This window comes from Diadema setosum, chromosome 16 (assembly GCF_964275005.1).
Source record: "Diadema setosum chromosome 16, eeDiaSeto1, whole genome shotgun sequence".
Lineage (NCBI taxonomy): Eukaryota > Metazoa > Echinodermata > Echinoidea > Diadematoida > Diadematidae > Diadema > Diadema setosum.
Window position 1 is genome coordinate 9,017,794 of NC_092700.1, and position 15,997 is coordinate 9,033,790.

Below are 15,997 nucleotides of genomic sequence, written 5' to 3' on the forward strand. Positions count from 1 at the left end.
TTCTTCGAGACGTGGAGCGAAGAAAAGAAGGAGATTGGTTAGAAAGGATGTCCATCTCGCGTTGTCATGGTGACCGTAGGAGTGACCGGAGGTGAAGTTACGTTGTTCGCGAGGAATGTGACAGATGATAATATGTGACCGTGCACCTCAAAACGAACATAAAGTCGCACACACTGATTTTGCGTGAGGACTGAAAATAAGTGAAATGGGTCAACCTAGCCGAACTTGACTTTTTCATATTTTCTGAAAGAGCGGGTCTTCTTTCACATTATGCTAAAATTTGGTATCATAACACGGGCAGGAAAGTGTGTTTTTTTAGCAGTTTATCTCCAACATTTTTGGTAGAATAGTGTGATTAGGTGTGTCTTTAGAATCCCTTTTTCATTTCTGAAAAACCTTGTCCAAACTTTTCACTTTCAACTCTAATAACTTTTGAAAGGATAGTGCTACTGCTTTGAAAGTTGGCATTAATTATGGACAGAATGTGTTAATGAGGCATGCGTAATTTCAGTTCAATCTGATAATCCCCTCATTGTTGTTACTCTGGTGGTTTACTTCCTGTTTTTTGTCCCATTCATCACACAGCCAGCACGGTTTGGTAAAGATTAAACGCTTGAATAAACACTGTACTTCAGAGCCTCTTTTCTCAGTTCACACTTTTCCTGAGTTTGTGCTTTCTTTTCAATATTTAGATAGGTTAGGAGAGTCCATTTGATTTGAGTTATACATCATTTTAAAGCTTAAAATCTGCTCTTTCAGAATATGGCCTTAACTAAAAATTCATGTCTGGCGATTCTGTGTTTGTTTTGAGGTGCAGGGTCACATATATGAGTGCTCGCGATACAGAGGGCCAGAGCAGTCGTAAAAATGTGCTTGTATTACGCCGTAGAGTGACCACTAGCGAATATGGTCAGCGAGTGGACGAAAACAATTCTTAGTAGTGCGAGAAAATGAAAGTGTGAGTCATTGTGCTGCTACAAGTAGCTCCCCCCTAGATTGCTGCGAAATGAGATGCAGCCGCAATCGATGAGTGTAAAAAAATAGAGTAGAATATTCGCAGGTGAGCGAGAGTAACAAAATAATATGTACAATGACTTAGAAAACAACAAGCTGGATCAGTAAGAAACACAAATGTCTCTTCAACCGTTGTCACAGTAGTCGACGTATTTTGCGGGGAATCGCACGTGACGACCGGAGCGTGTTTTCTTGATTTCCGTGGTCGTTTGGTTGGAGTGCGAGGTGGGGGTGCGAGGCGGGATGGAAGGGGGCGTGGCAAGTTGTGTCGTGCGTTGTGTATTTGTAGCCACGGGTGGTCGTGTGGTGCGGCGAGGCAATGGCTCGGGAATGATGTCCGTTTCTATGCATGCTGGTTTCAAGCGGTCGATGCTGACGGTGTCGTGTTTGCCGTGGTAGTCGATCACGAAAAACTTGTCAGCACGCCGACTGACCGGAAAGGGACCTCTGTATGGATGTTGTTGTGGTTTTCTCACGGTGTCATCGCGAATGAAAACATGTGTAGATGTGTTGAGGTCGTTGTGTATGAATGTCGGTTTGTGTTGAGTGCGTGTTGATGGCGGGTGCATGTCCTGCATGAACTTACGTAGACGTTGGACGTAGTCGGAAGGGTCGATGTCCGTCGTGGTCTGTTCATGCTTGGTGATGCACTGGCCTGGGAGTCGTAGTGTTGTCCCATAGACAAGCTCTGCAGCTGCGCAGCCTATGTCTGTGTTCACTGCGGTCCGAATGCCGAGGAGAACGAGTGGTAGTGTCTCACTCCATCTGGCGTCGTCGTGTGCCATGAGAGAGGCTTTGAGTTGATGATGTAGGCGTTCGACGAGGCCGTTCGATGTCGGATGGTATGCCGTTGTGCGAATGCGAGTGGATCCGAGTTGCGTAGTGAGAGCGTTGAAGAGATTGGATTAAAAATTGACGACCTCTGTTGTGATGGTCGATGGTGCGCCAAATCGTGCGACCCAGTGAGTGACGAAGACTCGAGCGACTGTTTCAGCTGTGATGTCGCTCATAAGGAAGGCTTCTGGCCATCGTGTGAATCGATCGACACATGTGAGGAGGTATGTGTGACCATTTGATGGAGAGAGTGGGCCGACGATGTCGATGTGAACGTGGTCAAATCGTGCATCGGGCGATGAGAAGGTGCCGAGGGGTGCTTTGTTGTGGCGATGAATTTTGCTGCGTTGGCACCGTAGACATGTTTTGGCCCATGAACGAACGTCACGATTGATGCCGTTCCAAACAAATCTGTCAGTAACCAGTTTCTGCGTTGCTCTTACTCCTGGATGAGAGAGTTGATGAAGGGAGTGAAAGATCGCCTTGCGATGAGGAGCTGGAATGTATGGACGAGGAAATCCAGTTGACAAATCACATAATATCGTGCGGTCTGATGAGGGGATTGGCACTGGTGAGAGTTTGAGTAAAGTGTCAGTCGTGAGTGTTTGATTTCCTCGTCGTCCTCTTGGGCGAGGGCAATGACGTGGAAGTCGATGGGGGTAGTGCTTACATTGTTGATGAAAGCTCGAGAGAGTGCGTCAGCAGCTGTTTTGCGTTTGCCTGAGATGTGACGGATGTCGTTGGTGAACTGGGAAATGAAGTCGAGTTGACGAATTTCCCGTGGCGAGTATCTGTCGGGACGACCGTGGAGAGAGTGAGTGAGAGGCTTGTGGTCGGTGTACACAATGAACTGTCGTCCCTCGAGCATGTGACGAAAGTGTTTGATGCACAGGTAGACTGCGAGCAGCTCTCGTCCAAACGCGCTGTAGCGAGTTTCAGCTGGCTGTAGTCGTTTAGAGAAAAACGTGAGAGGTTGCCATGTACCGTCGATGCATTGCTGGAGTACACCGCCGACGCCGACGTCCGACGCATCTGTGAGGAGACAGAGAGGTGCATCCATCTTCGGGTGAACAAGCATGGTGGCTTGTGAAAGCGCTGCTTTGACTGCGTTGAATGAGGAGAATTCGTCGTCGCTGAGTGAGATGGGCTGATTTTTCCTTTTAGCATTTTTCAACTTGTCGGTGAGTGGTTGCATCAAATCTGCGCATCGAGGGAGAAATCTCCGGTAGAAGTTGACGAGACCCAGAAATTCTCGCAGCTTGCGAAGTGAAGTCGGGGCTGGTAGGTCTTGAATTGCCTGGATCTTGTCTGGCAGAGGAGAGATGCCGTGGTGATCGACAACGTGACCGAGGAAGTGGAGGGATGGCACGCCGAGTTGGCATTTAGCTGGGTTGATGACATGCCATACTCAGCAAAGCGTGAAAACACAATGCTGAGGTGTTTTCGTGTTCCTCGTGTGAGCGGCTTGCGACAAGGACGTCGTCCACGTACGCGTAGGCGAATGGAAGCCCATGCAGTGCTTCGTCCATGAAGCGTTGAAAGGTCTGCGCCGCTTTGCGTAGTCCAAAAGGCATGCGAGCATATTCAAACAGACCGAAGGGCGTGGTGATGGCGGTTTTGTGAACATCAGCCGGATGAACGGGAATTCGATGGTACGCCTTAACGAGGTCGAGTTTAGAAAATACTGTCATGCCATCGAGGTTTGCTGCAAAGTCTTGGAGGTGGGGAATGGGATATCGATCGGGGACTGTTTGTCGGTTGAGGGCGCGGTAATCGCCACATGGTCGCCAGTCGCCGTCGGTCTTTTTTGGCACCATGTGGAGGGGCGAAGACCAGTTGCTTTTCGATTGCGTGACGATGCCGAGCTCGAGCATGTGGCTAAATTCCGCTTTAGCTACTTTGAGGCGGTCGGATGCGAGACGGCGTGGTCGAGTGGAAACGGGGGGACCTCGAGTCTCGATGTGGTGGGTGACTGAGTGTTTGACGCTCGCCGGTGTGTATACTGGCTGTGTGATTGATGGATGTTGCTGAATTAGAGCGTCGAAGCGAGTGCCGGTGGAGCGTAGCATTTTGAGACTGAGGGACGTTGCCGACGGTTCGGTGACGACGCCGCTAACCGAGAGATTAGTCGCTGCATCTATCAGTTTGCGTCGCCTGACGTCGACTAGCAGACCGAAATGCCTTAGGAAGTCGGCTCCTAAGATGGGTGTGGGCACGTCCGCTAGTACGAAAATCCATCGATACACACGTCGCAGTCCAAGGTTTAGCGTTAGGGAGCGTTCGCCGTATGTCGTGATTTGTGAGTGATTGGCGGCCTGTAGCCTGATTTTGTTTGATGTCACTCGCCTCTCAGCCGGGGAAGGGGGAAGAACACTGACTTCCGCGCCGGTGTCGACGAGGAACCGCGTGCCGGTGTTCTTGTCCGAAATGTAAAAGAGGCGAGTGTGTGAGTGTGAGCCAGCGTTGTTTGTCGCCATTAGGCGCTGGCTTGCTCGTTTCCCTGGCTCGTGGCAGCGGGCGGTTGATGAGCAGAAGACGGTTGTCGACACGGTGGTTGACAATGGCGAGCGTGCTCTCCATATGTTTGATGGTACCAGCACTCACCATTGTCGTCGGAAGCAGGCGTCTGAGGAGGCACGGCAGGGCTGCTACTACGCGAGGTATGCTGTCGGTTTCTGCCTGTGGCCGACTGACCTCGACTACGGCTCCGCTCACGGTTACTAAGCTGCATTGTTAGAGTTTCCACCTGCATTGTTAAACGGTGTATTTGGTCCTGGAGGTGTTGATTGGACGTGGGTGTTATTTGGGGTGGGGCTGTCATGGCATTGACAAAACTAGGCGCTGTGACGGCTAGGATGCGGTCGGCGAGCTCCGCTAACTGTGTGACCGTCAGCGAATCGCTCGACGATGCCAGGATTTGTTGCACGTTTGTCGGCATGCGCTGGACGAACAGCTGCCGAAGAATGCTGTCTTTGAGCACGCGATCGCCAAGCAGCTGTTTTATCCGACGGAGGAGTTGGGTTGGTTTCCTATCCCCCAGTTCTTCCTCCGTCAAGAGCTGCTGTAGTCTACGTTGCTCCGACTCGGATGTCCGCATATTTTGAGTCTTCCTTGGTAATGCGGCGAGTTGTGAATTGGGCCTCAACCTGCGCGAACCACACCAACGGGTCTTGTAGCCAGTAGGGTGGCAGCTTTATGTTTGCTACGGCGGCATTATCGACAGCGATATCCGTGGATGGTTTCGAAGTCGCGTCATCAATCGGGGGCTGAACGGGCTCAACAGGCGCTTGAGAGGGGTCGGTCATAGTGGCGGGGAGATGAATTAGATCACGTCGGGGTCACCAGTGAAGGGATTTCGTAGTACGGTATAGTAGGGCGTAGAAAATATCCTGCTACTCACCATTCGTTGTTTTTATACACACAATAATCTCCCGCGTTGCCGAGCTGCACCTGGAGTTGATGTTGCGGGAAATGGTCCTCCAATCGAGAGTTCAGTTATTGCACTTTCCCGTTTGGTATATACACAAGAACATAACGCGACACAAAGTATAATTCCACTAAATATGGCGAAGTAGCACAATGTTGAATGCTCCACGAGACAGCGAAGTTAGAGATGGAAAATAGAGATAGATTGAGAGAGAGAGAGAGAGAAGTTCGCGAATCCGATGTTTGTTGATCAAGTTTGGCGAGTTGACAACTTGACGTTTCCGTGCTTTCACGTCGAAAGCTGGTCAAGAAGTGTAGTGTGCGTGAAAAATTGAATTTTGTGAATGAAGAGTTGTAGCATGTGTGCGAAATTTCTTCGAGACGTGGAGCGGAGAAAAGAAGGAGATTGGTTAGAAAGGATGTCCATCTCGCGTTGTCATGGTGACCGTAGGAGTGACCGGAGGTGAAGTTACGTTGTTCGCGAGGAATGTGACAGATGATAATATATGAGTGCTCGCGATACAGAGGGCCAGAGCAGTCGTAAAAATGTGCTTGTATTACGCCGTAGAGTGACCACTAGCGGATATGGTCAGCGAGTGGACGAAAACAATTCTTAGTAGTGCGAGAAAATGAAAGTGTGAGTCATTGTGCTGCTACAAGGGCAATTACCCCCGAGGGCAATTACCCCCGGCTAAATTCTGGTTAGTGGTAAGGTTAGAGTAAAGATTAGGGTTATGGTTAGATTTGGGGTTTGGAGATTAGGTTAGGGTTAGGATTAGGTTCAGGATTAGGGTTAGGATTAGGGCCAGGGGAAGGGTCCCGGGGGTAATTGCCCTAGACCCAACTCGACATCGTGCTATGCGATCAGACTACACGGCAAGGCTTACGATTATACTAGCTTCAGTACCATTATACTGAAACGTGAATAGCTGGAAGTCCACGACCAGTCGTGAAAATTCGACATGTCAAATCTCTACGACTGCCATTGCGACCCAGTGGCACGAATGGAAACTCGCAAGGCTGTTGACGTCACAATCCCTAATGTCGTACCGCTGGGGCATCGTGGCTTAATCATGTAGTGTGCGGTGGTAGAATGGAGACGAAAGGGCATGGCAATCTGTAAGATACAATGCACGAAAAAAAAAATGAAATCGCAGCGAGTTGATGGAGATGAAATACGTACCATCATTGATGATGAACATTAATACTCCTCCATCTTCCAGGATTTCTAGCAGACACTTAAGGGATGACGTAGTGTCTTTGAGGTAATAGACAGAATGGATGACACTGATGAAATTGTATTTGTCACTGCTTCCAGAGGTTTTAAGGCAGAAATTCTCAAAGGGCACATTGTGCCACGTATATTGCGCAGCTTTAAGTTCCGGATTCGTGCTCACATTCAACCTGAATTTTTCGATGATACCTCCAGGCTCCACGACGGTGTAACTTAATCTTCCGAAATGCTTGATGAGCTTTCTGATGATCACCTGATCCTTGTCTCCTGTTCAGAGAAACGGCATAAAGAACACGATGTCTGAAATTATATTTCAAAAATAATTCAAAACAATACGATGAAACTTTGAGGTGCCATAGGGAAGGAGAAAATCTCACTTTGTTTATGTGAAATATTCATCAATTTGACGATCATCATACAAGTTATACAGTATGCCCCCCCCCCCCAAAAAAAAAATGCAATAGGATTTTCGCAATGAAAACACCCAATATGATTAAACTGTCTAAATGCTACTTCAGGGTCTTGAAATAAAACATCTTAGCTCTAATTTGCAAAAAGCTCCATTAAATTTGGTTAAGCGGTCACACAAAAATGTGGATTGTTGTAAAGCATTTCATGAGGCTGATTCTTCTCAGTTTAGCACTTGGATGCCCTTGGAACTGCATATCAATGTGTGAACACAATGGACAGAACTTGGAGGGAAGAGATTTCTGACATGCTCTACAAAATTTCTCATTTCTCTTTGACCACTGAAGCAAACTGAATGGGGTTTTCTGTAAGATGTGGGCAATGAGTTATAGTTTCATACCCTGAAATCGTGTTTGGATTGATACGCTATTTTTAAAGTTATTGTTGCGGAGGGTACCGTTGTATTTTTTTTTTTTTTTGTGGGACATACGGTATAGTCACAAAAAGTTCAACAATTGCTGAACTAGTTTGAGCCACAGTAACATCAAATTATGTGTTTATAGTATGTCTCCCCTCCAACAATAACTCAAAAGATATAGACCACACAACGAATTACATGTACTATCAAAAGACATAGACCGCACGACAATCGGCATCAAGATAGGTTACACATTTTTTTTTTTTTTTTGTATATGTTTTGTACGTTTATCTATAGGAAACCTGTTTAAGAGTTTAAGGATGCAAGTTTTAATATCCACAAAAACAAACAAACAAACAGACAAACAAACAAACAAACAACTTACCGTCACCAGTACCTACTCCAAGCGCTTTCAGCTGACTGCCTTTTCCGGACGCTGATACAAGTCTGGGTAGAACCTCGTGTTCGAAGTCACTCTGTAACCACTGAAATATGACCTGGATCTCGTCGGAATTTGGCAGAAAAGTGTTCGTAAATATGTCGTGGTATCGGGTGAGATGTTCCTTGTCGGTGAGGCGTCCCGGATTGTAATTGTTCGTCATTTTCGTTCCTGTAAATCAAGAAAGTTTCGTCGAGATGTTTTTCATTGCAACTGACTGACAAATTGCCCAACATAGACGTAAATAAGCACTGAATTGATCAGTGTTTTCTAAGTAGCCATGATAAAAAATCATGGGCGTACATACTCGAGCGTATAGGTTTGAATCCTGCTCGAGTATGTACGCCCTTGATTTTTTTATCATGATTACTACTAAAACACTGATCAATTCAGTGCTTATTTACGTCGATGTAGGGCAATTTGTCAGTCACTTGCAAAGAAATTTTCGCTTGCATGAAACTTTCTGGAATGTCGAGAGGAGCCAAGATTCGCGAAAGTTTCAAGCAGCGAAAAGGACCATCGATTCCAATTCAAGATAGTTTCATGCCCTCGCTGTGGTACTTGGTAATCGATCGGCGCACTCATGCCCAGATTGATGTCGCGAACAAAAATCGGGGGAAAATTGAGAAAAGTAACTTCACCCATGACTTTCCTTTCACACCACACTGGAATACCATTACCGTAGTGTTGACCTCTGACCTCGTCCGTACCCCACTCCCTCTGAAAGGTGATGTTCCGCCCCCTCATAATGAATGAATGGATGAATGAATTAATAATATTTCATACTGGATATTTCCATTTACAGTATTCAGAGTCCGATTCACTGGTAGCACATTCATAGGTCATGATAGGACCACACGCAGCCAAAATATTGCGGTGTTTTTAGTAGACCTACATATCCAATGATACATCTCAACGATTTTGTGACAGTCACTTGTGCAACTCGTGTTGCAAACGATTGGAAGTTTACTTGTACAGATCATGAGCTATAAAATCTTGAACATTTTTAGTTCTTTCTCTTTAGATACTCATGTAAAACAGCATACGAGTATACTAAACAGAAAAATAGCAATGATATTGATAACATTGTCTTCAAAGTAGTCTCGATGTTGGTGCTGCTGTGACAGTATACACACGTTGTAATTAATCCAAACTACCTCGCCATTGTCTGACAATTACATGTACAATAATTCGCACATCAGGTTTTACTGCATATCGGCTTATATTCAGTATACTCTGCTTCCTTTACAAACAGGCTACCAGTACTGAGTACCAAACAACTCACAGAAGGTCATGGTCGCAAGCCGAAGGTCATAGCTGTACGCGCCTTTGCAGCCAACTCTCCGGGCAAAGTCCATAAACGTCGTATATCGACACTCATTCGCACGGTATGGCTATCTCTTCTCAATCACATACATTAAAACGTTTGGGAAGCTAACAATAATTCTAATTTCAGAGAACCCGTTTTGATTGCTTTTGTCTCGAAAGACTCCTATAGCGATACAAATGTTCTAGGAAAAAAAAAAGGTAAAGTAAACGTAGAACCCTGTCCCTGAACTTGATCTTGATGTACCATATTCTGTGATTTAATTTATAAGCTAAGAAATTGAGTGAACTGAATTTTATCGAACAGAAAACCTTACAAGTTCCCTCCCCATATCTCATTCTGCATGACAGAAAAAAAAAATGGTGCTGTAAATAGACCCTGCATGTATTCTATCAAATTTTGCAGAGTAGCGTTTACCGGGCTATTACTCGAGTAGCTATACCTGGATCTCGCCATATGCTTACCTGTTGAATCAAGTCCTAAATGTCGCTTGATTTGATTTGATTTGATCTATCAAATGCTTATACTCAAATACATAAATAGTTGTACACTGATCAGTCTATGTCGTGTGAATATGTATGGATGTACACTACAAGCTATTAAAAACCTGCTCGGGATGTCTAGACGATATAACTTAAGCATATTATGCAGAACATAATATATTATTTCATTATGTTCAGTAGCTCATACTTCCATCATCTCACACTATATAAATATTTATGGGAAAACATATCGTAATGCAATTAACTAATGTCATTGCTATATACATAACAACATCTGCCAATCGATACTATATCATATCTTGTAATAACTTAATCAGAGTATAATACGTAACGTTAAGTCAAATCGGCACATTTCCCTGTAACTTACAGTGTTACAAGAGATCTGTTCATGATGTGCGTTAATATCACATAGGGCCTACAAGAAATGATATTGGCGGGACTATGCAGTCGCATAAATTTTTTTTGATGTATACGTACTACATAGTAAAATCGCTATATTCGGTATTTAGGAAAAGACGGAATCTTACACTTGTTTTGAACTAGCAGGTACATGTATATAGCGCTGAGAAAACTTGATGAAGAGCTACATGTATTTTCTCCAGTTTGCTGGCGAGCTCGCACAAAGATCCCAGCCGACGATGTGCTATACGGTCACGGTGTACGATTCGACTGTAAGTTTTCTTGTGCACTCTATCTAAGCAGACAGCACCAAAGGATTCGTGCAATACAATAAGCCAGTTCGCAGTTCCACTTTGCGCATGAGCAGAAAAAAAAAAAACAAACAATTCATATAGACATCTCTGCCGTGTCAGCAGGCATTTAAGATGCACAGGGTAGGTTTTCCTTTATGAAAGTGTGTCTGCTGCTAGCGAATGTCATGGAGTGTGTGGTTTAGATGGCATTATCGGGAGAAGGCCAACAGTTGTCCCTGTATATCTGCATGTCTCGCAGTGCAAGATATTGTGAATTGCAAATAAGGTGCACTTGAATTGTGTTCGGTGTAACTAAGTTTGCTCTTGTACATGGATGGTGGTGTAAAATATACTCTTTTGTAAATGTTAGTAAACAGGAAGTGTACAACATTATGCAGGTCATACTGTTATTTTGAATTAAAGTTGACGAGTGACCGAATTTGAATATTTTAAATTGTATAGCGTTGATATAGGGAAAGATTTACACTGCATCTTTAAGGCCGTGTCATACCTTTCCGGGCAAGCCTTGCGTGCGACTTGCGAAGAACAATTCTTACTCCCTGGAGGTCCCCGCAGATGACCCGCACATGTCAGTACCTAGCACGTATCTCACCAGTATAGTAGCCCGGAGGTAAGCACGCAAAATCCTTTTTACCCGGCCGCAACCATGTTTAGGCCCTGTCACACCTTTCCGGGCAATTTAGCTATACGGGCTTGTTGCGTGTGGGGATTTTGCAGCATACCGGACAATTTCTGAGGGCGGACAAGGATTTGGGCGAGTTTTGCATGTGTCTTACTTGCTGGATGCGTTCTACTTAAGTTCTACTTGCGGGTATTCTGTGTGACCTGCGTGCCAGGCGCGTGGGGATGACAACTCAGTGAAGGAATTCCTCGTGAAGGAATGGTAGAAGTCCCACAGCATGTCATTATCTTACGCAAATACGGGGATTGCGAAGTACCTGCGTTTACAGCTGCGAAGTACCTGCGTGCGAGTTGCCTGCGAGGTGCTGCCGCTAAGGGTCTCCTACTGGGGTTCTATGCATGGACCTCTGTGGGCAATCCCCGCTACTCGGAAAAAGTTTTGGTCATGCTCACTAGAACCTGGCTGCGGGTAAATCGGACTTGCGTGCTCACCTCCGGGCAACTACGGGCGAGATACCTGCTAGACACTGTAAGGTGCGGACCAACTGCTGGGAGGTCCGGGAAGCATTTTTGTTTTCCCTGCAAGTCAACCCGCAAGGTTTCTCCAGACACGGTGTGACAAGGCCTTGAGCATGCTCAAAACTCCTTCTTCTTCTTCTTCTTCTTCTGGTTAAGTCTGCCTCCTTCAATAGCCTGAAGATTCTTGCAGACTGGTGCTATTTACATTATAATACAATTTATTTACAGATATTTACAAGCACATAGAAAATTTGACGAAAACAACTAGCCACTGTGATCAACCGTTAGACGGTTTCGAAATGATCCCACAGATGGCGCAGAAACGATGTCTGACGACAGGGAATTCCAGTTCCTTACAGTTCTTGGGAAGAACGAATGGCGATGCGATTCAGCTCTCGAATATGGTACCTGATAGGAGTGTGGTTGCGAGGCTCTCGTTAACTGAGTAGCCTGTTTGATAATATAGTCCTGTGCTGAAAGAGGAGTAAGATTATTGTGTATTTTGTACATCATAATTAGCCTGTCATTTTCTCTGCGCTGTTCCAGAGTGGTCCAATCAAGCTCTTGTAGCATTTTGGTGACACTTGAGGTGTTATGGTAGCGATTTAAAGTGAATCGCGCAGCTCTTCTCTGGACCATTTCCACTTTCGAAAGTGCCTTCCTTCTCCACAGCCAGCTTGCACCCAAACTCAAGTACGTGTCAAACATGAAGTTTGATAACGTCTTAATAGTTATTTTTTCAAACGTTTTATACTTAAAGGTAGGGAATCCCATTTGCATGCCTTAAATGAAGAGTTGTATAAATACAGTGGTATGTTGAAGAGAGTATCATTTTAGAAACTCCCATAAAGTATTGAAAGTGGAAGGTAACATTTAGTACATTTTTATTGACCGTTAGATTTTGAATTGAATTTTTTTTTTCGGGGCTCACCGTAAATTCCAGTACATTACTAGGCTACCTTTGCAGACCCATGCACTGCATGTGTGTCCATCATGTATATTTTGTGAAGAAAATTCATCAAAACTTACAAACATTTCTATATACATTCTTGCCACACTATATGTTATTACATCAGCTCTTATACTTTTAGATTTGTGTTTATAGATAAAAGATACAGAAGACTGCAACAGAAAGGCTTAAGTGTGGCTGACACACAGAACTACTGAGTAGTTGAGTTTTGTGCATTATTCAAATTGTAGATAACTGTTGACATCCAAATTTCTCAGCAGTGGCCGAAACAAGTCCCCTGAGGTTCATATTTAATGTTTTGCTGCATTTTGGGAGGTCTGTAAAAGGTATCCCCTACCTTTAAACCAGTAAATCTGTAGACATTTCTATCATGTTCTGATATATAGTAGCCAAATCAGGTCAGGTCAGGTCACACCCGTAGCAGTTCTGCCGTTGGGGCACTGAGATGTCCTTCTCCAGGCTTCCTTATCCTCCGCCATTCTCACACAGATTTCCACCGGTTTCTCCGCCCATCTTCTCACATCATCCACCCAATTCCTCTTTGGTCTTCCTTGAGCTCGTCGCCCATCCACCCGACCATGCATTATCGTATGCGCTAGTGTGCCTGGCTAGTGTGCCAGATGCAGCAGGCTTTTGAAAACAACAACAGCAAAAAGGTCTTTGACACAATCAAGGAGATACACAGAAAAGCAGCCATCAAGACACCTGCCATAGAAGCTGCTAAGTAGCCAAATAGATTTGCAAATTAGTCACTTTGAATTTTATAGGGCCTACTCATTCTTCTGATCAATGACAGCACCTTCGTTTATTTCAATTGTTTGTTACAATTATTCGAATGCAGTGTATACAGGATCTGACACACAGTGTAGTTTGTAATAGGCTCCAGCAACAATTTTTTTTTTTTCTCTCTCTCTCTCTCTTTTGATAACTGTTTAGAATTTTGGTACGGGGAGACCGCTTTTTATGCAGATCTTTATTTCCAAAACAGAGAATTGTTGCAAATAGATATTACCCCCAACTTGAGAGATAAGATACAAACTCTTCACATGAACATTTCCACATCAAATTGATAACGACCTTTCAATGATTTATTAGATAGGATGATGAAAACAATTTTAGATATCACCATCGGTGAAAAGTTCTTTTGGAAGGTCAAATTCGGTTACAACTGCAGCCGCGTTGTACTCTCACAGCAGGGCGCGTTTACGCGCTTCCATTATTGTTGCGTCAGGCGTCTCCTTTCACAACGACACATGCGCTGTAGAGTTCCCTTTGTTTATAGCAACCGTCGATAGCAACATAAACATCATGTCTTACCATTGTGACTGTCAGAGTGATACTAGTATTTGAGCTTTTGAAGGTCAATATCGTTTTCGATTTCGAATAATAAATCGACGAAAATGGAAGTCATCACATTGTCTACTTCACGAGAAGCGGCAAAGGGTGAGATGTAAAAGTCGTGAAAAATACATGGATAATCAATACGCCAAATTTAGCTGAAAATATCTGATAAATTACATGTGTATTTGTGGAGACGCGGCAATGCACATTTTCTACAGTCTGCAGTATGCGCGATTTCTTCTCTCCCTGCTTATATCTCTCACTCTCTTTATCTTGACTCTTCTCTATAATTATCTCCTCCGCCTTGTGTCATTAGTCGCTTATCATCCTGTCTGTTTCCTTACTATCTATAATATGGTAACGACATAATAATTATCGTATATTCTGTTTTAATCTCGGATGTGAAACAGATCCTGGATTGAGCACTGGATCCCGGATACTGCCGCCACTCGATTTCGACACCATCATTGATTTCGATGCGCCGATCGCAGTAGAGTTCGGCGTGATTAGCTGGGCCGAAACGGTGCAAGCCGAGCTGGGGGACCCGGCACCCTTGACAGAGAGGGATATTCAAGAGAGGTAAGGAAATCAGTAAGGTATGTTGTAAGTAGTTAAAAATTAAGAAATATTGTTTTGTGCTAGTAGGGCCTACATAAACGTGGAACGAAAAACAATGTGCATATTTACATTTTGTTTCATACATGTATCTCATATCGTGTCATATTTAAAATAATAATGTTAATGACTCACCATGTAATTGATTTAACCTAACCTTTTACACACTCCATTACTCAGGCAATCATTGAAAGACAAGTCACTGAATATATCAAAACAGAGAAAACAGCACTTTTATCTATTCATTTCTCTTTTTAGGGTTGGGGAGGGGTCTTCTCCATGTATAATTTTATCTTGATAATATTGTTACTCTGTTTGTTTTGTTTGTTTGTTTTTCACAGCTCTTGCTCATATCTAAACCCGATCAAAGTCACAACAAAGTTTCCATGTCATTTCATTGCTATCGAACAGTCTGAGAAAACTGGCAGAGATGGACTGGCCGATCGGAGATGGGCAAAAAGATTTCCATTCTTCCGAAATTCGGACACGGAAATGCAGGAAGCAGTCAAAGGTAATTTTATAAAGCATTTAACATTCTTTAAAGGTTACTAGTAATGAAAATACCTTGACATCAGGAGCAAGAACACACCATCGTTTTAAACCAAAGTAACTCAATCTGGTATTTTTTTCACTCTGCCAATTCCGCCATATGAATGAAATCCTATGATTACATCATGACGTACTGCATAACTGCCTTAAATTAGACATTCTGGCATATTGGCTGGTATGGAGTTCATAATATGCCTTTGAAACCGAAGGAAACCAACGGAGTTCGTTGAAAAAAAAAGAAAAAAGATAATAACGAAGGAGATAACCTGTATTACACTGAGGACACTTTAAACACATTACATTAGTTAAAACAACCACAAATGCGAAAGTGAAATTCACCACATTTTGTATCCTCTGTTTTGCATCTTCATCAACAGCGCCCTCCCCGTCAGCGGACTCCTGATAATTACACCTATTCCCATCAAAATGAAATCATCAGTCAGAAGGCCCGCAAACAGTCCAAACTTTCTCGACCGAGTAAAACCGCTACCAATTTACCAACTGAGATAAATCCTCTACCAAGCACTGGATCCGGTATACTGCCACCAGTCGATTTTAAAGCCATAATTGACTTCGATGCGCAGATCTCAACAGAATTGGGCGCCATTAGCTGGGCCAAGACGGTGCAGGCCGAGCTTGGAGACCCGGTACCCCTGACTAAGAAGGAGATTGAAGAGAGGTAAGAATCACGGAGGATATATTTTGTGTTCTCTTTACAATCATATTTGCATCGTTAGATAAAGGAATTTATAACTCTTTGCTTTTATAGGACCAGTGGGTATTGGATCCCCGACTTGTAATGTTATCTAGTACATGAAGACACTGTTTTCTCCATGCACCAACTCATCAAGGTTTGACTCCTGTTTATCTGTTTGTTCAACAGTCTCAGAAAAGTAGCAGAGTTGGACTGGCCAACTGATGCTTTACCGAAGGACGTCAATTCTTCGGAAGTTCAAAAACGCAAATACAGGATAGAATATAAGGTAAAAATGAGAGGAGAGAGAGAGAGAGAGAGAGAGAACAAAAACAAAAACAATAACAACAACAAGAACATATATAGCAAACC

At 44.0% G+C, this 15,997-nt stretch overlaps 1 long non-coding RNA gene across 1 annotated transcript; it reads left to right on the plus strand.

Moving 5' to 3' along the window:
* Positions 1 to 14,305: 14,305 nt before the first annotated feature.
* LOC140239953 (uncharacterized) lies at positions 14,306 to 15,437 on the plus strand. The gene is made up of 3 exons (XR_011902005.1): positions 14,306 to 14,346; positions 14,794 to 14,893; positions 15,309 to 15,437. It is a non-coding gene; the product is annotated as an uncharacterized lncRNA (long non-coding RNA).
* The last annotated feature ends 560 nt before the right edge of the window (positions 15,438 to 15,997 follow it).